At 38.8% G+C, this 25650-nt stretch overlaps 1 long non-coding RNA gene across 1 annotated transcript in view; it reads right to left on the bottom strand.

Annotated features, from left to right (window-relative positions):
* LOC123858697 (uncharacterized) overlaps positions 1-25650 on the bottom strand; it is an 89110-nt gene that overhangs the window by 49740 nt on the left and 13720 nt on the right. The window contains exon 2 of the long non-coding RNA XR_010410497.1: positions 25127-25634. This is a non-coding gene — a long non-coding RNA (uncharacterized LOC123858697). The remainder of the gene's footprint in view (positions 1-25126; positions 25635-25650) is intronic.

Below are 25650 nucleotides of genomic sequence, written 5' to 3'. Positions count from 1 at the left end.
TTAGGGATTTATTTCTCTTCTGTCGTCGTTTTGTATATTTTAAATTTGTTTTAGGCACATAGACACATAGGATTATTTGGTTGGTTGGTAAATTAATTCCTTTATCATTATAAAATGTCCTTCTTTATCTCTAGTGCTGCCTCTTGCCTTAAATCTCTTTGCTTGATAAAACTATAGTCATAGTATTCTCATTCAGTTATTTAATATATCTTTCCTGTGTATTTACCTCCAACCTTTCTGTGACCTTATAATGGTGTCTTTTGTTAAGAAGTATGTAGGAGGGGGGCGCCTGGGTGGTTCAGTCATTAAGTATCTGCCTTTGGCTCAGGTCATGATCCCGGGGTCCTGGGATCGAGCCCCCCATTGGGCTCCCTGCTTGGCGGGAAGCCTGCTTCTCCCTCTCCCATTCCCCCTGCTTGTGTTTCCTCTCTTGCTGTCTCTCTCTGCCAAATAAATAAATAAAATCTTAAAAAAAAAAAAAAAAAAAAGAAGTATGTAGGAGGGTAATCTTGATTCAGCTGATAGCTTTTCAACTTTAACTCCAGTAATGAACCACTTAGGGTGTTGGGGTTTATGTTTTGCAATTTTAAAAATTTGACCCACCTGTTTCATGTTTCCTTTCCTACTTCTGCCTTTAGTATTTTCCCCTCTATGACACTGTTACACACTCTACTACTGTGCTTAAGTCCAAGACTATACCAGGCATCCTTGACTTTAATGACAGTATTAATTTTACCACTCACCCAATGCTAGAACCTGAGAGAACTCCATGTACCGTTCTTGTGCATTATATGATGTATTTTAATTCCACAGGTATTTTAAACCCCACACTTTTACAGTTAATAATTATGTTTGGAAACATATTTACTATTTCCACTGCTCTTCATTTATTCCTGCATTTCGGGATTTCATCGGGGGTCATTTTGCTTCTACCTAAAAAATACCCTTTAATATTTACTTCAGTGCCTGCCTACTGGTGACAAATTCTTATTTTTCCCTGAGAAGTCTTTATTTTGCCATCACATTTGAAGTGTATCTTGCCCATGGCCCTTCTTTCTTGTTATCTGGAATGTGAGCCATCTTTTGATGAGAACAGAAGCCACATGCTAAAGACGGTGGGTCACAAAGAACAGAAAAAGCCTGTGGCCCCACTGATCTTGTGGGGTTACTGAACACTTGGACAGCCTACCTTGACAGCCTACTCAACAGTTTAAGCACAACTGTAACTTTGGTTCTCTTACCAGAAGGCAGGTATCATTCCTGATACAATGCCTTTGATCAATTCTGGAAACTTCTTAGCCATGTAGCTCTTTCAATATAGCTGTTACATATCTGCAACTTATACTGAAATAGTCCAGCATATGTTACATATGTGGACATAAGTGGACAAATACACATGTGTGTTACTTATGTAAAGTCATCACTCGGGTCTTGCTAACATTCTGATCAAGACAGTATAGTTCAGGATGGTCAGCTCACACCCTCATCGGAGAATTCATATTCAAGAGGAAACTTTTCTTGGTACTGTTGTCTGTATCTTGAAGAACATATAAGGCTTTGCTGATTTACACACTAAATGTCGACATTTTTTTTTTTAAGATTTTATTTATTCATCAGAGACAGAGAGAGAGGCAGAGGGAGAAGCAGGCTCCCCACTGAGCAGGGAGCCCGATGCAGGACTCGATCCCAGGACCCTGGGATCATGACCTGAGCCGAAGGCAGATGCTTAACCATCTGAGCCACCCAGGTGCCCTAAATGTCGACATTTTTATTGATGAAATTTATGGTCTGTTAACTAGAATGATGCACTTCAAAAACTGGCTCTGATGTTGAAATTAAAGGTTTTCAAGATTATATGGATTGGCTAGTTGTACACACCACCCTTGCAAGTAGAGATCAAAGTACCCAGCTTGGCCTGCAGCTCCTAGCCTTTGGGAAAATGTCCTAATCCCCTAAAAGATCCTCTGTCCAGCCATGAACACAGTTTTGTTAAGGGTAATAGGATTCTGCTTCCTGAATTTTTTTTTAAGATTTTATTTATGTTTATTTGAGACAGAAAGAGCACAAGCAGGGGGAGGAGCAAGGGGAGAGGAAGAAGTGGGTTCCCTGCTGAGCAAGGAGCCCGATGTGGGGCTCGATCCCAGGACCCTGGGATCATGACATGAGCCAAAGGCAGACACTTAACCGACTGAGCCACCCAGGCACCCCTGAAGGAATTTTTTAGGCAAGGTTGTAGTCAGAGCATCTCAAAGGGCCAAATGAGCTACAAGAACTGTTCCCTTGCTTAGTACCTGGACTTGTGACAGAAGTTGGTGTGAAACTCTTTTCATTACAATCTGGCTGTTGAGAGTGATTTGACGGGGGGAGTATGCCTGGGTTTTTTTGGGGGGCGGCGTTCAGTGCATAACATCGATCTACCAAGAATTGTACACAATTATATGAGCTACAGTCAGTTCAAAATAGCCCCACCCCATTCTATTTTCGACCTTCTTAAACTCCTGAACTCCGTATGTATAATTGGATCTTCCATTATCCAATTAATTCCAATTAATCTTTAATTTTTTCCGTCTCTTTTGTGCTGTATTCTAGCTTATTCCTTCTGTTGTTTCAAAAATTGTCTTCAAGTGTGTCTGATATATATACATTAGTAAATTTTTCTGGTTGATATTAGAACAGAGACCGCAAGAGGGCAGAAACTTCTGTCTTGTTCACTGCTTTGCTACCAACACCTTATTGTGCTGGCACATTAAAGAGATGCTCACAGTAATTTTTAAACTAAGCAAGGATACCATGAGAGCAAGACTAAGGGACATTTTAACTCTTCCTCATGGAACTCTTCCTCCCCCTTCACCTAGTCTTAGGCTCTGTTGCTCCCTGGGCTGCTAGGTGGAGCTCTGCTTCCCCCTTCCTGAGGCTGCAGCACCTGGGGTCTTGACTGTGTGCAGAGGTCTCAGTCCCAGCCTCCCTGAGTTTTGTCAGGTCATGTCTCTTTTGCTGTTCAAGTACCACAGTCCACTGGTGAGGCTAATAGCCAATATGATAACCCCCCGGGTCTGGGTAGCTTTTAGCTCCCGAGTTTACTACTCTGCCTGTTTTCTCTTCATTTCTGGCAGTTGAGATTTCCTTTCTTTTCTTTTGCAGTCAGCTATGTGTATTTGTTACGTTTTATTTGACATCTCTATGAGTTTGGAGCTATCGAATGGTGGTGGGAGGAAGATTGATGTTTAGTTCAGTCTGCCATGACACCAAGATTCCTGGAAACTACTCTGCGTGAGAGGGGAAAAACATAAACCACCAACTTGTTTAAGGCTACTGTTTTGGAGTTTTCTGTTACACTGTAGTCAAATTAAGCCACTAACTGATACACACTGAAAAGCAGAGCAAATGAAGAAAATATTTAGTACAAATACGTACACGTATGAAAGTATAAAGAATGGGGAGAAAAGAAATTGCAAGTGGGGGACTTTGTGGAGTTCCTTTAAAACACAGTAACTGGGAAATAATTTGGATAAAACGCTCATAGGCAGTGAAGGTTCATATTCCATAACCACTGGACTGAAAGGTACCCACTAAACAACCAATTTTATTTGTATTAGTAGTATTGAGAATAATTCTCTCTACACTTCTACCTTTTATAAGGGAAATGAAATCAATAAAGACCCATATGGCTCTAATGTTTTCCATGTGTGTCTCAAGTTATCAATGATTAACTGTGGCAAGTACGATGATGCAGAGACCTGCCTTCTTGTGTTGAGAAAATATTAACCTTTAATTATGGGACTTAATTCTTGGCTATACCTTTGCCATTTGATCTTTGTTTACTCTTCCCTACAACATCAGCATGATGTCAGTAAAACGTCACCATTTAACATTTTAGTTCTGTTTTTCAAATCTATCCAAGGGTACAATTTAAACAACATTTCTAACAGAAAACAACCATATTTTTGATATAATAGGTTGTTTTTTCTCAAATTTAAAGGGTATAGTATCAATTGAAACTAACTCCAAGACAGAAAATCTCTGTTGGCTCTAGTTCTGCTCTGTCATTCCAAGGAGACTGGGCTCAGGGTCTACCTTTCATCTCCCTGCTCCTACAGAAAGTTTCCCCACCAAACCTCCCCCTCCCCCGCCCGCCCACCAAACTAAGTCCCAGAACTATCTGCCTGTCTTCCATTAAGGAAGCACAGTGCTAGTACCATGTATTATCTCATGTTCACCATCCTAACAACTTCAGAAGAGTTGTACTCTGGTCTACCCTGAGCACTATCTCCAACCCCTCCTATCCTGTCTTTTTCCTACTGTTACAACATGTAATATGAAGTAGACATGTCCACTTTGTAGAGAGAAAATAATGTGATCACTTTCAGATGGCAAAAAAAATAGCAGCGCTGTAACATGAACCCAGGGCTCTGATTCAAGATCAATACTCTTTTCTACTGCCATTATGATGCCCTTATACAATTTCTGATCATAATACTTTAATTCACCTTTAGTGGACAGTCTTCTTCACCCAGCAGTTATTTTCTTACTTTATTTTCTTATTATAAGGAAAACACTGTGAGGAAGTAAAAAATCCTTTGGAATGCAAGGGCAATTAAAAGCTGTTAAAAAATAAGGGGGGAGGGTTGAGACCACGACTGGGATTTTTTGACATTTCTACTTGTCACCTTTGCTCCAGATTATAGTCCATTAAGTGGGGAAGGGATTCTATTTAAAAACAAGAATAAAATTTTATTCTTTCAACAAAATTTATCATGTCAGACACTGAACTTATGCAGATGGATAAACCTATCTATGTCCTCAAGGGGCTCATAATCTAAGAGGAGAAGACATGTAGATAAATTAGAGATAAATTTAGTGCCACGAACAGCATTAAATTAGAATTGAGTACAAGACACATTTATGGCACCAAGACAAGACTGATTTTACCTAAGAGGTCCAAGATCTAGATCCTGTTAAGACTTGACACCTGGACTGAGTTTTGAAGAAAGGTATTTCCTGAGTGCTTAAGATGTGCACATAGTGTGCTAAATGGTTTATCTGGGTTATCTAATTCAGTCCTCATTACAACTTAGGACTCCAGTTTACAGGTGAGTCCAGGTGGTTTAACCTGGAACTCACTCTGCTACATTTTGTGCTCCACTGATAGAAACACAAAGTAAAACAGATCACTGGCTGCAGTCACATTGGTAAAAGGACTTATAAGACTATAATGTTCTCATTTACATACAAAGAATATGAAGTTGGAATGCTTCAGGAATTAGCCAAAGGTCACATAGTGTACAGATATATTCTCATTCTCTCAAGGGCCTGGCTGGTGTATGATCACTTATTCCTTAAAATTTCTTCTATTCCTGCTTTCCCTTTAGCTCCTTCAAACACTCCATGGCACTGAGAGCTGTCTCAAATCACTTGCCAGGGGGTGAAGTCCTTAAATGAGTGCGGCACAAGGACACATGACTGTATTTAAAATGAGATATTTACTATAAATATCAGTGTTTCCTAAGCAATGATCTGAAAAGACTGAGAAACAAGTAAAACAGGTTTGCCAACTTTTATGAACACTGCTTCTTACACACTCAACTTATTCTACATAGAAATAAATAAAAAGCACGGATTCAAATCCCAGGATATGCAACACAACTTTAGAAAAGGCTTTTGCTCTGGTCTATCCAGAGCACGCACCATCTCCAATTCTTACCGTTAACATATCCGTGTATGGCACAGCCACACTGAGTTTGTCTAGCACTATGATTAGTCTTTTTTCTTTTTTTTTAAAAGATTTTATTTATTTATTTGAGAGAGAGAGAATGAGAGACAGAGAGTACGAGAGGGAAGAGGGCAGAGGGAGAAGCAGACCCCCTGCCGAGCAGGGAGCCCGATGCGGGACTCGATCCCTGGACTCCAGGATCATGACCTGAGCCGAAGGCAGTCGCTTGACCACCTGAGCCACCCAGGTGCCCCTGATTAGCCTTTTTTCTAATGCTGGTGCCTTTCTAAGTCTTCTATCCGCCTTGTTTGAGCTGCCTGAGATATGTCCAATCATTTTTTATATATAACCGAACAGTACAAAATATTTATCTTGTTCAGTTTGAAGCTAAAAATCTGACTGCTTGGGGCGCCTGAGTGGCTCAGTCGTTAAGCGTCTGCCTTCGGCTCAGGTCATGATCCCAGAGTCCTGGGATCGAGCCCAGTATCGGGCTCCCTGCTTGGCGGGAAGCTTGCTTCTCCCCTGCTTGTGTTCCCTCTCTCGCTGTGTCTCTCTCTGTCAAATAAATAAATAAAATCTTTAAAAAATAAAGAAAATAAATAAAAATAAAAATCTGACTGCTTGTGTGAAAACAGTTTGAATGACTTCCTTTGGTTCATAATAAAAACCATCATTTTCATTGTACATGCAGTTTTAAAAACATACTTTGTGTGAAAGGTTCAAGGTGGATGACTATTAGGACTGGCTAAGATTCTAATGTAGATAACAGTGCTCAAGGCTAAGTGTGCAACTATAATCTCGTCTTCTGGTTTAGGTTTAACATACAAATACAGAGAATGGTTATGAAATTTTCTTGGTATCACTGTGTTTACTTCCCATCTTAAAGTGAAGGCCCGTTATAAATCCTACTGCTTGCAGAACCATAACAACATGAAAACTGACAGGAACCAAAAAAATATCAGCAAACTATCAATAAGTACAGAAATGAACATTTATTTGACGCACAGCATACACTGGTTCTGAAAAGGTATGAAAGTCAGAATCACACATTAATCACACACTTCTAAACAATTAACCGATGTTCCCTTCTCGACTGCCTCCATATGTGAGGGTAGACCTGGTCCATGTATTTATTGTCTTCATCTCCACAAATGACTCAGAACCACATCCTGAATACGAGCCACGGCACCACATCTTGCACTCAGGAATGTCCATCACTTGTTCTGCTCTGTGATTACAAGCAACTTAACTTTCCTGAGTCTGTTTTCTCAACTGTAAAATGCACTAATAAGTTACCCTGAGGGGCTGCTGCAAGGCTGAGATGAGAGCATATATGAAAGTATCTAGATGAGCATCAGTACCACAACTGGTGTTTCACATACTCTGTGGTATTTACGAATACTCAGTAATAATGAAAGACATATTTAAATTCAGTGACAAATTCAGAACACCCAAGGACCAAGGTTTGTTTGTGCAAAAACGAAGAATTGATAGACTTTCTTTTTACTGTTTTATAATTAAAAAAATTAGTCTGAATAAATGTCTAAAAGAAATCTTTAAGTAACTATAAAATTTGAAATGATGAGAAAGTATGTGGTCTGTTCCTCAAAGTTTTTTTCTTCTTTCTCAGTATATAAAACACCAGTGTCATAGAATCAATGGCATTTCTTAGCTTTGATGAAATCTAATTTTAAAAGATTAAGAAATAATATATTTAGGTTAATTTATGTATAATACTGAAAGTGGAAAGGGCCTCCCTAAAGATAGACAACAAAACTCAGAAGCCACAAAATATTATGTAACACTTTTAAATGAACAAAAAAACCATGATGGATAAGGAGGAAATATCTGCAACACATATAACATAGAAAGACAAAAAATGTCCAAAGTACAGTGTCTAGAAAGCAGTAAGAATAAATTAGCAAATCAACAGAAATAAGGACAAAGGGTATAAATATGCGATCCAGAAGACAGACAGAAAGAAGGGAGGGGGGAGGAAAGGAGAGAGAAAGAGGGAAGCCAATAAAGATATGGAAATATGTTAACTTCCCCTTTAGACAAAGGAATGCAAATAGGAGGTACTATGCTCCAACTCTGATCGGCAAAACTGATTGATGGCCCTCTGGCAAGGATGTGAGAAGACAGGCATTCTCCTGTACTGCTAATGCAAGTATGAACTGGCACAGACTCTTTGAGATTCATTTAGCAGGATCTCTAAGTATTTTAAACAGACATCTTCCTTGACACAGCAATTATACCTTTACAAGTTGTCCTGTACAAACAGTTACACTAGGCATCAAAATATTGGCATTTTGCAGAACTGTCTATCATAGTGAAATATTGGAGCAACCTATGGGTGGGTCTACCAATGGGGAAGTAAACATGTTATGGCACATTGATATATGGAACTAAAAATTAGTGATGCAAAGATATGAAAAGTTCTCGAAAAGGCATGAAAAAGTACACACTATATATAGTATGATTCCATGGTGTTAGAAATCCTACCCATGCCAGTAGGGTGTACGTGTGTGAAAACACGGAAGGAATTTGGAAGGATGCGCACTGCTCACAATTTAGAGTGTAACAGAGAAGATGATGTGCCATGTTAAGACAGCAAAGGGGTACCTGCACATTTTACTCTAAATATTACAGAACCAAGGACCAAACGTTTTAGAGTTATCTGAAAACAAAAAATTTGACCATACCCAGTCCCCAAACTCTATTTCTCATTCATACTGATAACTTCACTTAAAAGTGATGCCGTATTCTGGTGACTGTGGAATCTTTCTGTGCTACTGACTACACGCTGACAATACTTTTAAGCAAATGACTGTTAAATATAAACTGAGCACCCAAAACAAAAAATTTCTTATGTAAGCTATAGACTAAGGAAAACTTAGAAGGTCCAAATGAAGGCAAATGTATACCTTTGGGGGGACCTTTTATACTTTTTCAAAAAAACCCTAGAAGATTCCCCCCTGGGGAATTTGGACTCTTAAAATTTGCATGGAGAACAAGCAGCAAAAGGAACTTTCTTAAACTAAAAAACAAAACCAACAGCTCAAACCCCGTCTTTAGATATTTTTACGCAGAAGGACAAATACTGAACATAGCTTAATAGCCTTTAAAGAATCACTTTGAAATAAGCAAGGAAAAGGTCAGAACTTTTAAGCCAGTTATAATTACGTCTGGTTATAGTCCCAAGACAGTTAAGTAGTTGAACAGGTTCTACAGCTAAGATTGGATTCATGGAACACTTTTACTTAGCCTCATAGGAATAACATGTATTAAATTATAAAAATACCCTTGGGACTGGTTCTTTTCCATAAAATTAAAGGAAGTTAAGGCTGATATAAAAAAGTAATCCTAATTTATACACATATAAAAATCCTAAATGTGAAACTGCTGCTGGTTTCATAATAGACTGGCAGTTTTATGAAGAATTAGAAGTTATTAAAAAAAAAAGAAAAACCCTATGTGTCATTTTAATCCAGAATTTGATACTAGCAAATTTTAGCTTAAAAAAATATCTCAATATGCTTTAACAATAAAGAAATTATATAGTTGCTTATTATAATTTTGCATAAGATTTTGCACTGAATAACACTCTGACCACCTTTATCAAAAAGTAGAATCACTGTTTAAAAAAACAAATAAACAGAACTAAAGGAAAGCTCTCATGTATCACAGATTCTACATTTTAACTGACTTTTTTTGATTACTGAAGTCAATAGGAGACATTGGTTTGGAACCCTACATTTCTACTACAGGGAATCAATGAGATAAGAAAAGGTATAATGAAAGAAAAGTTAAATAATTTATGCCAAAGCTTAGCAAATAATTATGTGATGTATCAAATCTTCACACTTGACAGAAAATAGTTCAAGTTTGTTTGTTTGTTTATTTATTTATTTATTTAGAGAACAAGCGTGTGCTCAAGCAAGCGAACCGGAGGGGCAGAGGGAAAAGGAGAAAGAATCTTAAGCAGGCTCCATGCCCAGAAAGGGCTGGATCCCACAACACTGAGATCATGACCTGAGCCAAGATCAAGAATCAGACGCTTAACCAACTGAGCCACTCAGGTGCCCTGAAAATAGTTCAATTTCAGATCATATCCATCCAAATTTATCAAAGACATCCAACTTTATATTATATTCTCTACCAATCAATAAATGGCAACTGGTAAATAAGGGGGAGAAATGGGGACATTTTAACATTTAGATTTTGTAACATTTAATACTTATAAGTACATGTTCATCAGAAAAAAAAATTATTTTACATTTCCAATAAATATAGAGTGCTTAAAGAAATCAAAGCATGTGTTTTCCTGTAAGGGCTGGTGACAGCTCAGAATAACTTGGAATGTTTCACTGTATTAACTGAAACAAGATAAATACTTAAATCTTAGCTATCTTTCACGTAGAGCTTCTTCTAAGTGACAGAGTGGGGCACAGCTGACAGCCCCTATGAGCAAAGGCCCTGTTATATCCTCAGGAAGATACATGATATACACATATAGACACATGACCATTAAACAAAAGAAAAAAATCAATGAATTAAAAGACAGCCTAAACCACAAGATATGCTAAATATTTTTTAAATCTGAGAATATAAATGAAAAAGTCTATTATTTTATTCACTGAGGTTCAAAGGTGAATTGATGGGGAACTCCCAAATACACCTACTTTGAAAATTACATTTTATAAAATTACCTTTAGATTAGATAATGCAAGGTTCTTCTTGAAGTATTATAAACTATAAAATAATTTAAGCATTTGACAAGTTTCAAAGGAACATGTAGCAATCACTGAAATATGTTTTGCATCCAAGTACATAATAGAACAGCTCTCAGTAACAAATAATGAAAAATTACCCTATTTTATTGAACAAATAAAATATAATTAGACAAACAGCACTCACCTTTTCAAGAACAAGTCTCCATGCTTCAATTTCATATTTTTATTTAATTGTGAATTTCTCATAACAGGTAGACATCTTCCACAGGAGAAGCCTCAAATGTGAATTCTAATTCAGGATTCAGGCATAGACAAGGGTTTACAGACGCTGGCCAAACTGCTAGAATAATGTGTACTTCTTAAGCAATTTTGGTTTTGTGGTTGTTGTTTATTTTGTTTTTTTAACTCACCAAAAAATGAAAAGTTACTGGAATTGAAAAACAATGCTACAGAAAATTTTAAGTAGAGTATTTTCAATAGAAGCATGAAACGTGAAAGGATCATTTAAGCCAACCAAAACATAGTTAGAACTAATTATTAGGTATTAGCTTATCTTTAAATTATTTGAAATGTACGGCACAATTATACTCTGGGAAAAAATAACACATAACAAACATGTTTTTACAATAATAATAGCTACCATTTATCAAGAGCTTAGTTAAGTATTATTTTACTGGTATTAACTCATTCAGCCTCGTAACAATCCCATTAGGCAGGTCCTGTCTTAGTTAAGCATACAGAGGCAACTGAGGCACAGGGGGAGTCTTAACTCCCCCACAGTAACACAGCTGGTCGGTGGCAGTCCCAGAATAGGAGTGCAAGAAGCTGGCCTTCAAAACTCTTTGCCACTAAATCAGTGTTGTCAAAGACACAAACCATTTCTATTAAACCAGAAAGGTGGTGTCATCTTTACTGCTAAAATAAAAACGAGTTATGTCTAATTAGACATAACAGCAATTACTGATTGAACACCTAAAATGTGCTACGTACTATGATCAGGCATTGTAGCTGGTATTAATAACAGTCAACATCTTAGCAATTACTGAGCGCTTAATGTGACAGGCACTGTCCTAAGGAGCCACTTTACATCCGTCATGTAGATCAATCCTTACAGCAGTCCTGTGGAGTGCATGCCATACCTATTTTGCAGATGAGAAAAGCACTGAAGTGTGAAACAGTGCCCTACCCTCCTCCAAATCACATAGCAAATTCACTGGTAAAGCCCATGTTTATTAAAGCACACCACAATGCCTACAGATCTGACCCCAACTACCACATAAGGACATTTTTTTTTTTGTCCTAATACCTAGAGTCTTATCTCATGTTCAAGATATAACAACATAAAATAAAAGGATAGGACAGTAATTTAAATTTAAATAATTACATTAAAAAATCAAGCCTCTGTGTACTATTGCCAAATCCTACATCGTTGTTAATGGTTGATATTCCAAGTCAGCTGAAGTAAACATCCACCTCCCAGCCAATCCATGTATTACAGCTGAGTGTAGGATGTTTACATGAACTGCAACTTGGTTTAAAGCAGGACTTACAAAACCCTTTACTGTGTTTATACTGGTCCTTTACCTGACAGTCAAATTTATATCAAAGTACATATGATGACTTACTTTTTTAAGAAGATAATTTTGTAGAATCTGTTGAAAAAAGAACTGGTACAGTGATCCACAGAAATGAGGCAAGAGTCGGGAGGTATTTTGAGATCAAGTTTAGAATCCAAGGGAAAAGGCAGAAGTGATATTCTTTTCACTGAAATAATTTATGGCAATATATGCAGACATCCTGTAAATGTTCCAGATCTAAATGTGGCTGATTTTACAGCCTCTCATCTTCCTATACCCCTAACAAGTGAACTTGCATTTATAGGAACCCATTTAGTGGCCAGTATGATGCCTTAATCACCCATTCTTCCTCATTAAGAATATTCCCATTTGGGGTAAAAGACAAAATGAATAAAACAACTCTGAGGAGCTCAAAGCTCAGCTGTAGTCTTTCTTGTCCTCATTTTTCATTTCTCTTCCCCTCCCCTGCGCCTCTCTGCATCTCCCCCACATTCATAATTCAGACAATTTCACTGCAGGAACATCTTTCCCACATTCTCAGATCTCTTTCTACCTTGCGCCATCCTAGGTGTTGTTAAGTTACCCCACAGAAATCCCTTTTCCTCTTTCTGCATTCCTCTGATTAAACTAATATTACCACAAATGCCTCTACTAAGCATAACAAGTGGCCTTATCGATACACTTGCATTAAAGAGGAAATCCTCAAATTTGGAAGTAATATTAAATATAAGAACCACTGCTGGCAAACTAAAAATCTTTGGAATTTTACAGGCATCCGAGGACCTTCCAGAACCTCCTAAGTCTCTACATGGCCTGGCCTCTTGTCCCCTTTGGGCTACTTTTCGTGGAGTATCAGGTCTCAGGATTAAACACACACACACACACACACACACACACACACACACACACCCTTTATTTTTTCTAAGAGTACTGTTTTTGTTTCAACTACTCTTACTGCAACAAAATTTTTCTTCTGCTTTTCTTTGCAAATATATTCATATAGTGTTTTTTGGGCTAGCCAATTAATCTAATACTTTCTCGGGAGGAAAAATGGGTCTCAGGTTTCTAACAAACCTTTTTAAAATCAAATTTTTGGATTACAACATGTTTTTAAGTTGGGGATTTAAATTTTTTTTTTTTTAATTCAGTTGTTAAATGGGCAAATTCCAAAAAGGGAAAAGAATGTAAGATGAGCCCCATAGTTCTGAAAGCATGGACCCAGAACAGAGGCATCAGTAGCACCTGGGAATTTAGGGGGAAAATGCACATTCTTAAGCCCCACCCCAGACCTCCTGAGTCAGAAACTCTTGCAGGGCCCAGCAATCTGTGCTTTAATTAATAAATTTTCTGAGTAATTCTGATACACACTAGTATTTGAAAACCAGTAGACTAATTATTTCACCAAATATGTTAGAAAGTCAAAGCACAGATAGTAGTGAATGTCAAATTATTTGGAAGTTTGTAATATGCTACAGATAAGAAAAAGCCAACATCGAAACATGTATCATATGTCCACACATCATTAACCGAACTTGGGAAACCATGCTAGAGACTATGTGAAACAGCATAATTTTAGAAAATAATTAAGCTCAGACTGACACTCAGACTTAAAAAAAAAAGTCCTGAATACATGCAACAGGTAGAAGCACACTCACTCAATGAATGAAGTTTTAATCAGAGGAGTGAAAGGGAGCTGGAGTCTGGAGGTGCTACATGCGATGAGGAAGGCATGTCGGGAATTCGAGTTTACCACACACTTCTGGGTCACCCCAAGCCTCTGATTGAGGTGGAAGGGACTCCGGTATTAAGACCAACGAGGATCCATCCAACAATGTGATGTTAACAAAGAATATCTGTACACAATAATATCTAACTGGAAATGAACTTGACACAATTCGGTAGTTCTTTGCTTAAGAAAATAATCCCTAACTAATCTCAAAATATTTATTAAGGAAAAACACCTTGTCATTTTCAGAATGGTGTTCAGTAACTTAAAATGTTTTATTTTTGATATTAATTTGATAAAAAAAATCTTAGTTTCTGAGCTTTCTAAGACCTGTCAATAAAGACCACGCACTTCTCCCTAAAAACTAAATCAAAAGCTAGGGAAACAAGTTGTTACAGGTTTACTGGAAAATACTGACAATCTAACATTTTAAGGCATTTGTTCTAAATAATCAATTGCTAAATTTGCAGGCCAGTGGGAGTTTGTGGTCCTTCAAAATTGTTAAAACAGGAGGAAGTCATCTGCAAAGGATTAAAAGACTGTACTCAAGTACACTGAAGCAAGGGCATCCAGAATTAAAGTTGACATGGTCTCCGATCCACCTCATCAGGGCAGAACAATATAGAACAAATGTTACATAACACCGATTGTACCATTAATCCTGCAGCATCAAGGGATAACTGGACTAGCTGGGCAGAGTATAACAACTCTGCCCTTCTTTTAGCTTGGATCTGGGCTATCATTTTGAAAAACCGTTCACATTCAACTGTGCAAATTATTAAACTAGGCAGTTTCTATCCATTTTACTGAATTTTAAAGCAATAACAAACTTTTTCATAGGAAATAAACAATGTCACCTGGTTTAACAAAATAATCCTATTACCAGAGAACTCCTTCTGCCTTTTCGAGGGAGCACTTCTGGGGCTCTCAGAGATGGCTCTATCCATTTGCAGCTATCTGGAACCTAAAGCTCCCAGTGCGATAAAACAGAGAGTCACGGAATATGCAATAAATCTGCTTCATTAAGAGTTCAGTAGGGATGCCTGATGCATCTAATTGTCAAGCTTGAAAATTATCCTTACAAGTTGCCAAGCTACTTGCATCTGAAGCAACGAACTATCCTCCCTCCCACCACTCCTGACCAAGTAAGTCTTGTAAACCACCACTCTAACAAAGGAGCCTTTAAAAATAAATGCTGTAGCGTGGATACATCTGGAATAGCCACATTATGACCCAAACTGTCATTTGCTCATCTGGATTAAAAATAAAAGGAAATAGTAGATAGTGCTGCAATAACATAAAATTGTTATTAGAATAATCCGATACATAAACGTTTATGCAGGAACATAGAATTATATAAAGATAGAATGTCCCTGCCCTCAGAAAGCTTGTCATGCAATCAAAAAAATATGTATTTAAAATTAGGTTAGCAAGAACTTTATCTTTTGGTTTAATTATGTACTGAACCTAACACAGTATGATGTTTAGCAGTTTAATAATAATAAATCATAAAAATACCAATGCTTTATTGAAGAGAAAAATTTCAACAAATGTTTCCCAGTGTCTAATAGACAAATAAAAATAAGAAAACAATTTTAAAACTCAGAAAAGCAGCTGTTATAAAATTATACACAATCAATTAGTCCACATTGAATGCCCTCTGAGAAAAGCCCCGTATTATTCAGCTCTGTAGGGAAGCCCAAAAAATAGATACAGTACACCTGCTCACAAGGCATCCATACTCTAATGAGGAAAAGGCAAGCGGTAACCTGAAAATACCTGGGAAGACACCCTTACTGAAGGAAGACAAGCGCAACTACTAGGAAACACTGTGCGCAGGCTCGATGGTCTGCAGCCATGCATGTTTCGGACAGGGGAGCTGTGACGTCACTCGGGGTGAGGTGTGCAGGAAAGTAGGGGGGCTGCCAGGACGGAGATAAAGTTCACGCGCACACCTCTTCACTACAGAGAAACTGAGATTTCTAGGTTTATGTTGCAGGGCTGTGGTCGTGGTACCCCTCATCTGCAGAACTCCTAAGGAATTTCTAAGGGAGGAAATCAGTCTCCTGAACTGTGGCAAGTTCAACTCCAGCCTACCTGGAAAGGCAATAAGGAATAACAAGTTCACTGACGGGGTGAAAACCAACCTAAGAACGGCCAGCGGAAGCAGACTTTTTCACTGACTTCTCTCAGGCCCAGCAGTAGCAGCAGGACCTTGGCTCTGGGGCGCGCGGGCCTGGACCGGCGCAGGGTGTCCTGCCATCAGCGCCGCGGCCCACGCTGCCCTCCGCACAGGGGCGCTCTCCCAGACAGCAGTGAACGAAGGGATCTAGACGTTTCTGGCGTCTCCCGAGCACTCAACAGCCTCACCAGTTCCACCTCTTGGCACCATCAAGTGATGTCTGTGAATAGCCGGTAGCAGCAAACATCTGACTGAAAGCTTTGCCATGTCTTACAGCTTCCAGTCGGGGATGTTTACAGCAACAGACTTTCTCAACAAGTGAGCAGAAGGAACAGACAAGCATGTAGCCTGTCACCTTCTTTATCTAATGATCTACAGGCTCTTTAGTGCTGAATGATGTCCTGTGACATTCTGGGACAAAATAATAAGGTTAATGTTATTAATTAGTTAGCAAGAGAATATGTGGTTCATCCACTGCAATTCTTCCTAAACAGACTGATTAACAAAGCAGATATACATTATAAATTTAACTCGGTAAATATGCAAAATTAAAGATACTACCCAGTTATCCTACATGAAGCTATTTTTCTACTTAATACACACAAAAATGAGTTTTTCTCTCCCTAAACCTAGAGTTTCGAGATTGTTAAGAAACAACACAGTAGAATGACAATCCTAATCCCCTAATCATCAGAGAGTGACCATACATCCACCCAAACCAGTCTGAATTTATTTATTGAAGATTTTATTTATTTATTTGACAGAGAGAGAGCACACGTAGGCAGAGTGGCAGGCAGAGGGAGAGGGAGAAGCAGGCTCTCCACTGAGCAGGGAGCCGGACGTAGGGCTCGATCCCAGGACCCCAGGATTATGACCCGAGCCGAAGGCAGCCGCTTAACAGACTGACCCACCCAGGTGCTCCCCAGTCTGAATTTATGAGTGTTGCGCTGGTATTATTATTAAAAGTGACTCCCTTCATTAACAAAAGTGTCCTAATTTAGACTGCCAATACAGTGGGTTTTACTGGCAGTAGATCTACACTGAGTAAGAGTCTAATATTTTTTCCCCTATACCCATTAGAGTTAGGTTAGGGATGTACAGTCCATGGAAATAAACAAAGCCAAGTAGAAAATAAGAGGAACAGACCAGACTCATGACCTTGGCTTTGTTTATAAAGCAATACGCCAAAACCATTTTGTTTCCCATTCTGTTCCTACTTACCTGAGAGAAGACTAGCAAAATATAGTAAATCTACACCCCATTGAAACCAAGACTTGCTTTAATCTAAAACACATAGAATTATTTTCTTAAAAAATATTAAAACAATTGAGTCTACAATTAAGTCACAGTGATTTCCAAGAAATGAACATACATACATCTATAAGCATGTGTGTGTACCCTACACACACACACCCCGTAGGATAACTACTGAAAACACCAATATACACGGTAACTACTGAAAATACACTAATTTTCCAATATCAATTTTTTTGGAGTATGGATTTTTCTGGAGTAAGAGATTTCAGTCACTGATATTTACCCTGTGATAATATTTAAAGGTTTGTCTGTAATAATTTTTGTTTGTCTAAATATTATAAATAACTCTTACCTATTACAGAATATAGAAATAATGAGGAAAGTGCATGTGGTCTCTATGGATACAAGATGACCTTCATTGTTTCTGAAGACAAATACTTAAAAAAAAAATAAAAATCCAGTGACTATTTACAACAAAGACTATTCAAGCTGTTCTACAATTGAAAAATTGCAGATTTAAATTAGAAAAAAAGAGTTATTTCATGCCTAGGTAGGCAAAGGATACTTGACTAATTAGGATGCTGCACATTAAGTTGCAATGAACCAGTTATTACCAACTCTCTCCTTTAATTTCCCTCTCTGTTCTCAGTTTAATCTTTTTAGAGGTTGATCACAAGAAAGACACTTTTATCAGAGCTACTATAATTAACTCATATGCATAATACATAGAAACTTTTCTTCAGGGTTATGAGGTAATTCTGTCAAATGCCATACATTTGTATAGGATGTATTTTTGAAGACAGCTGAAAAGTAAACATACAGAAGTTGGATAACAAAGTATGTTATAAGAAAATCAATTACCAAATACATTTTAGACACCATCTTTACTTATAAAATCTGTATTTCATAAATGTTCTTTACTTTTGTTCTTTTATTCATAATCAAACACAAAGTGGGGCACCTCGGTGGCTCAGTCGCTTAAGCGTCTGACTCCTGGTTTCGGCTCGGGTCCTGATCTCAGTGTCCTGCGACTGGGCCCTGTGTTGGGCTCCCACTCAGTGGGAGTCTGCTTGAGATTCTCTCTCCCTCTCCCTCTGCTTCTGCCCCTCCTTCCAACTCATGCTTTCTCTCTCAAATAAATCTTAAAAACAAACAAAAAAGCACACACAGTAAGCTGTGGCTAAAGGTTTACCATTTTTGACTTGATTTCCATCTTTGTCACAAACATTATTTAAAGTATTTGAGAATTACACTTATTACCACTTTTCTGTTTGCAAATACTTATAAAAATGGGCAAAATATACATTACATACAAACAAGTTATTTTAACCTTCAGAAGTTATCCACTTATATCTAATTTAAAGTATTGTTTTCAAAAATAGGAAATCAGGGCACCTGGGTGGCTCAGTAGATTAAATATCTGCCTTTGGCTCAGGTCATGATCCCGGAGTCCCAGGATGGAGTCCACTGGGCTCCCTGCTCAGTGGGGAGTCTGCTTCTTCTCCCTCTGACCCTCCCCCTTCCCATGCTCTCTTTCTTTCACTCTCTCTCAAATAAATAAAATCTTTTAAAAAAAAGGTAGGAAATCTACTTAATGCTATACTTGAGAAAGAGAATCCTCTTCTAAAAGACAAGAGGTATAAATGACTCTCCTACTAACTTCTCTTTTCACAGTCTGCTTACATTGTTTCCTTGAAGATATCTCATCTGTTCAATCAAATCTTTATACTTCCCCTGACACACTAGCTGTGTGACCTTGAGTAAGTCACAACCACTCAGAATCAGTTTCCTAATCTGTAAAATAACAAAACCTTGTAACATGGAATTAAAAATAACTGAGTGGTTGTGAAGATTAAATAAATAAAATTATAGGAGTATAAGAGCATATCTGAAATAATAAAGCACTACATGACATTAATAGTGTTTACAGGTTTGCACTCACACTTTCTTGAAAACCTTCCCCCTGAAAACAAAAGTCTCCATCTGAAAGACCTGACAACTGTGAGGGTGTGTGAATACAGAGTTCTACAGAATTTTCCTTGACATGGCATTAACTACTGCAGGCAAAAACAAGCAAGCAAATAAACAAAAACAAACCACTGGCTTCATTCCCACCAAATAGACCAACTGGGCCCATCTATAAGTGATGATATAATGACAATAATAGTAGAAACACTATTCTTTGTTTTTACTTTTCAGTTAAGAAAACCTTATTTAAAATGTTAATTTAAATAACATTTTAAGAATTACTGTGTAAACTAAGTCATAACCGAACTCACACTTACCTGCTCAAGTGCAAAAAAATAATTTAGTTGAACAGTTGCATTAGTTACAATTAGTTTAAAGACTCAAAAGGTCTTCTCTTTCATTGATAAGTATTATCAAAAATCCCTGTGATATGTGAATAGGTTTCAAAGCAATTGGAACATTCTTTTTTTTTTTTTTATTAAAGATTTTATTTATTTATTTGACAGAGAGAGGCACAGCGAGAGAGGGAACACAAGCAGGGGGAGTGAGAGAGGGAGAAGCAGGCTTCCCGCCGAGCAGGGAGCCCGATGTGGGGCTCGATCCCAGGACCCCGGGATCATGACCTGAGCCGAAGGCAGACGCTTAACGACTGAGCCACCCAGGTGCCCCAACAATTGGAACATTCTTACACCAAGTTCATATCAATGTGCATCTGCAAATTAAAAATCATTTGTAGACGCACCTACAAGGTCCGACTGCTCACTCTGTAGCTAACCGAAGGTTACTAAACGGGCACAGCAGCCACAAGTGTACCAAGCGTATCCAACATACGTGAAGTCAGATTGCAGACTTCTCCAGAGCTGGGCAACTCTGACTAGCCTCCACTGCTTCCCACTCCCATTTCTGGCCACTGGCACCACTTCGGGCTGTGCCGGCTCCTTGGGCACCGGGACACACCTTCTCCAGCAGCTCCATGGCCCCCTCACCCACAGCGGGCAGTGGCACACTCTGAGGCGGGCTGCTGAAGTCGATACGCAGGGCACAGCACATCTTCTTGCCTGTACTCAGCACGTCCCGGATCATTATGCAGAAACCTCAGACTCCAGTTACTCTTAGTGAAGCCCTGGATGAGCCAGGCTTCCACTTGGCCATCACAAAGGGGAAAAACACCCATAGGCACTTCTCAACCAACCAGTAACCTTTTACAGGCACACCTTTTGGGAAGCCTTGGCCTGGAGAATTATGGAATGATTAGCTGTTTCAGGCACTGATCTAGGTGTTGGGGGAGGGTGGTGAATAAAGCCAGTAAGATACCTATTCTCCTAGAAATGACAATCCAAAGGAAGCTACAGGTTGGATGAGGTGGTGAAAGGAACTTAGAAGAACCAATGATGATTTTTAAGGCAAAAACCAAGACTGGATCCCTGTTTCAAGATGACACTGCTAGTGGTACAGATGAAGAGCTGAAAGGCAGGGCAGGGAGGTGGTAAGGGACTGATGAGAAAGCTGTTGTAGTGGTCAGATCATGAAGGCCTGCTTCAGATGATGAGGACTTTTAAAAAAGGTATAGGTAAGAGACTTACTTAAAGGTAGAAATCTTCACAGATTCTTATGTTAATGGTTTGATGACAAATCCTGAATGGTTTTGTTTTTTATTTTTCAATCTCTGGCATTTGTTCTCATATCGTGTTCTTTTTTTCTTAAAAGCCTGGATGGAACTGGAGGGTATTATGCTGAATGAAATAAGTCAATCAGAGAAAGACATGTATCATATGACCTCACTGATATGAGGAATTCTTAATCTCAGGAAACAAACTGAGGGTTGCTGGAATGGTGGGGGGTGGGAGGGATGGGGAGGCTGGGTGAAAGACACTGGGGAGGGTATGTGCTATGGTGAGTGCTGTGAATTGTGCAAGACTCTTGAATCACAGATCTCTACCTCTGTAACAAATAATACATTATATGTTAAAAAAAGAAGAAGAAGAAGAAGAAGAAGAAGAAGATAGCAGGAGGGGAAGAACGAAGGGGGGGAAATCGGAGGGGGAGACGAACCATTAAAGACTATGGACTCTGAGAAACAAACTGAGGGTTCTAGAGGGGAGGGGGGTGGGGGGATGGGTTAGCCTGGTGATGGGTATTAAAGAGGGCACGTATTGAATGGAGCACTGGGTGTTATACACAAACAATGAATCATGGAACACTACATCAAAAACTAATGAGGTAATGTATGGTGATTAACATAACATGATAAAATTTAAAAAAAAAGGGCAGAGAGAAGGATCCATTCTAGGGAAAGATCCTGGTTGCCAAGATTCTAGTTCATTTACGTCTTACTCTAGTTTTATAAAGGCTAGCACCTGAGTTGTTGGCTGTATCTATAATTAATAATAAGAAAAATAAAAACTTTAGCAACCAAAATACTGTCGTTCTGTTCAGAAAAAGTAAGTACTTTCAAATGCCGGGGGAAACGCATTCAGAAAGCACTGGCATGCACATTTCTATCTTTTGAAAGGACTAGCATACACAGTATCCAGAGTCGCTCACTGTGACAAAATGATCACATGCATCCCTAATACCGTAATTCTGTTAACGTTTAGAACGCCAACCGCGGAGCCTTCACCCTTTAAATTTTTTTTTTTAATCCTCTTCCGATAGTCTCTTAGGAAGGCAGTATTGGATAATAATAAAGAACGTGAGAGCTCTACAAACAGACAGAAGTAGGCCAAGATTTAACTTTGTCACTCTGGGAAAGTGACTTTACTTTTCTGTGGCTACTTTCCCATCTGTAAAATGAGAATTGAAAGTATCTATCCTGTAGGGTTATTGTGAAGACTGACTGAGATAATTAACGTTCCCCAAATGCAGAGCTCGGGGGTAAGCACACAGCTAATATGCAATAAATGGAAGGAGAAAAGAAGAGAAACAGATTCTTTACCTCCTCTTCCATTTTGTTCACACAGCTTTTCCCATGTTCAATTCTTTCTATTTCCCTTTTATGAATCCTGTTTATCCACACCAAGGCCTAGTTCAAATGCCAAATTCCCTGTGAAAACTTGACCAGTAAAAGCAGCCACTTAAATATATTATAGCCGTGCATCAATAATAACTGTTAACACGCATCCGGTGCTTATTGTGTTTGTGGCAGCAGTGTTCTTAGTGGCCATGTGCATTAACACATCTAATCCTCCTAACGCCCCGTTAGGTAGGTACTGGTATTATTCTGTTTCGTAAATGAGGAGTATGAGACAGAAAGCAGTCTGCCCAGAACCACACAGTAGCTGATGGGCCGGGCTCTGAACCCTGCAGCCTGGCTCCAGAGCCCGTTCTCACCCATGCCACAGGCCTCCTCTGTCAAGTAAGATGAGTAATAATTGCAGACACCTTTGGAGAGCTGACAGTTTTATATTTAGTACAGCTGGAGATGTTTTCTACATAAGCTAAAATCATTCATGATAGATAGCTTTATTTACCTTCCACAGAAAATGCCTCTATAGTTCAGTTTCTCAGTCTACACAAAATAAAGGCAGGAGGACACAGTTATGCAAACAACTTGGTTTTATCATTTTTAGACTGCTAACTTCAGTCCAATTTTTTAGTTCACATGTCTAAAATTCTACCTCTCTTCCTCATAAGGTCTGGGAGATAATGGAGATGGATAATTTTATCCTCATATGACCCAAGAGATGGAGAATGCCTGATCACCTACTATAATAGACTGTCAAAACTGCCTGCTTTCTAATACTCTGTGAAAACATAATACAGTCATCAGGAATTATCATCTAATATTCTTGCCAATGTATATTTGCAGGTTTTGATTTTACACACACACACACACACACACACACACACCATGTCACAGATATTTCTTGTAGATAAAAGACACTGATATTCTTCTTCAAACTACGGCAGGCTCAGGGGTATGGAACTCCATCTTATTACCAAACAAACCAACCCTGCAAATATGACCATTCTTCATGTGGGAGACAGAAAGTTACTATTTTCCCTTTTTAATCAAACTTTATAATACAGAATCAAGGGTAAGAATAAAACATACCTGCCCATGGGACAGCGTTTGGGTTATGTAGAAAATTATAAGCTCTTGAAAGAGAAAGGCTTAAAAGGAAACTACTGTTCCTCCTTTAATTACAGCAGTGCTATTTTTTTTTTAAATATTTTATTTATTTATTTGACAGAGAGAGAGAGACACAGTGAGAGAGGAAACACAAGCAGGGGGAGTGGGAAAGGGAGAAGCAGGCTTCCCGCAGAGCAGGGAGCCCGACGCGGGGCTCAATCCCAGGACCCTGGGACCATGACCTGAGCCGAAGGCAGACGCTTAACGACTGAGCCACGCAGGCGCCCCTACAGCAGTGCTATTTTATTTACCTGTTCTCTCAATGCATTTTGGGGGCTTTAAGATTCAGAACATGTTAGAACATCAACAATGAACTTCATGTGCTAGTTTTCTTAGGAATGGCCACCCCATCTCCCAAATATAGTAAAAAGGTGAATGAGTCAAAATAAACAAAAAATCGATGTTTCTATTTCCTTTAACAATTTTTCAAAATTAAGAATTAATGAAATCTGCTCACTTGAGAGGAGAAATACAAGATCAAGTACTCTTAAATTCATCTCTAAATGGGTTTCTATTCAAAATAAGACATGCTGCTGTCATGGTGGCTTATCACTGGCCATGGGTACATCCTGAGGTCTCAGTGCTCTCAAGTGGCAGGAGCAGAGCTGTCAAGACAAGTCTTACTGGTCAGATATGGTCCGACATATGGCCTTCAAATTGGCTTAAGTTTAGCCCAGGGGTATGGCTGGGCGGCAAAAGAGCACAGGAAAGGCCAAATAGCAGAGACAACACAGTATATGCTACACAAGGGGTCAGGCACTCAATCATGCAGGTAAACAGACTCCGAACTTAAGAGTCACTCAACAGACACGCACATCACTTACACCCACAACACACTACGCCTGTCTTATAGTGGCATTTAATGTATATGGTAACCGTTTGTTTACTTGTCTGTTTCCATACTAAGAGAGGGCCTGTCTGATTCATCTCAATTTCCTCAATCCAGGGGTAAGTATAAAAAAGCATAGATGTAAAATAAATAAGCAACAGCAAATGTAAAGCAAACTGATGTCAGTCTTTTCCCTGGTTCCATATTTGGCCTCAAGAATCTCTCATCCTGCAACTGGGGGATAATAAAAACCAGGCTTATTTTAAATTTTATTTTATGTGTTTACATGTGACCCATTTAGCCTTTCTGGATCTAAACTGCCTCCTCTATGAAAGGAATTAAGATTAAATAATTCTTAAGGTCCATTCAGCTCAACAATTCCATGATTCTATGATGAAATCAAGATCTGTTAATATTTATCAAATGCTTCCATGTGGTAATTATGCTCATACCTGAAACTAAAGTTGTGCTCTTTACAGCTGCTAGTCAACTGCCACACGTACTTATAAAAGAAAAAAAAATCCAGAAAACACTATTTTTGAAAATACATACAAGTGCATAAAAAATCTTAGTGAAATTTAAAAGATTTAAATAGTATTTGCTTTAGATAACACAGACTTGGCTTTGATAGAATCTGGTTAGGATTTTTATATCAGGAAAAATAAGTAGTTTAATGTTTCCTGGGCAACGAGAAATCCAAGTGACGCTAATGTATATAGCTGACTCAGCTACATTAATGTTTCCAAAGGTCCACGGAACATTTCCATCCAATATACATGCCACTTTCTTTCTTAAAATCCTCCCGTGGCTTCCCGCTGCACTCAGAATAAAATCCAATCTCCTTACTGTGGCCTGTAACACACTATACACACTGCCCTGACTTTTCTCTTCTCCAGCAGCATCTCCAGGCTTCTCTCTCAGCAACTCCAATGTGCCAACTCTTCCCCACTTTAGAGGCTGTGCACTCACTCTTCTCTCTGCCAGACACGTTTCCATGTAGATCACATACCTGGTTCCTTCGAATCCTTCTGGGGTTTCTACTGAAACACCACTCCCTCCAATAGGTCTTCCCCGCCGGCCTTCTCAGAAGTGGGCTCCCCGCCCCAGGAATTCTTTGTCACATCTCCTTCATTTTCTTCATAGCTCTTATCACAACCTGAAATTATTTGGTTTGTTTATTCCTTTACTTGTTTGCGGCCTGCCTCTCCTGTCATAACCTGCCAGGAAAGAAGCTTTAAAAGAGCAGGAACCTTACTTATCTTTTTTACTCCTATAATTCCAGAGCTTGGAACAGGGCTTTTGTTTTTTTTGTGGAGAAAGTGACAAAATTATTGCTTCAAAACGGGAATAGTAATCCTGCCTGAATTTCCAGCCTGCTGGCGTAGGCTACAGACTTTGGACTCAGGACCGCAACATCAACTCTCTTGCCTGAGGTTCCAGCCTGCTGGCCTAGCCTGTGGATTTTGGACTTGCTAACTCCCACAATCGTGTGATCTGATTTCTTAAAATCTCTCACTCTACACACACACACAC

Source organism: Mirounga angustirostris, unplaced genomic scaffold, assembly GCF_029215605.1.
Source record: "Mirounga angustirostris isolate CCGP_5_RB_7025 unplaced genomic scaffold, mMirAng1.0.hap1 SCAF_4, whole genome shotgun sequence".
Lineage (NCBI taxonomy): Eukaryota > Metazoa > Chordata > Mammalia > Carnivora > Phocidae > Mirounga > Mirounga angustirostris.
The sequence above is the reverse complement of the archived record's forward strand: the minus strand, read 5'-3'. Positions and strand labels throughout refer to the sequence as shown.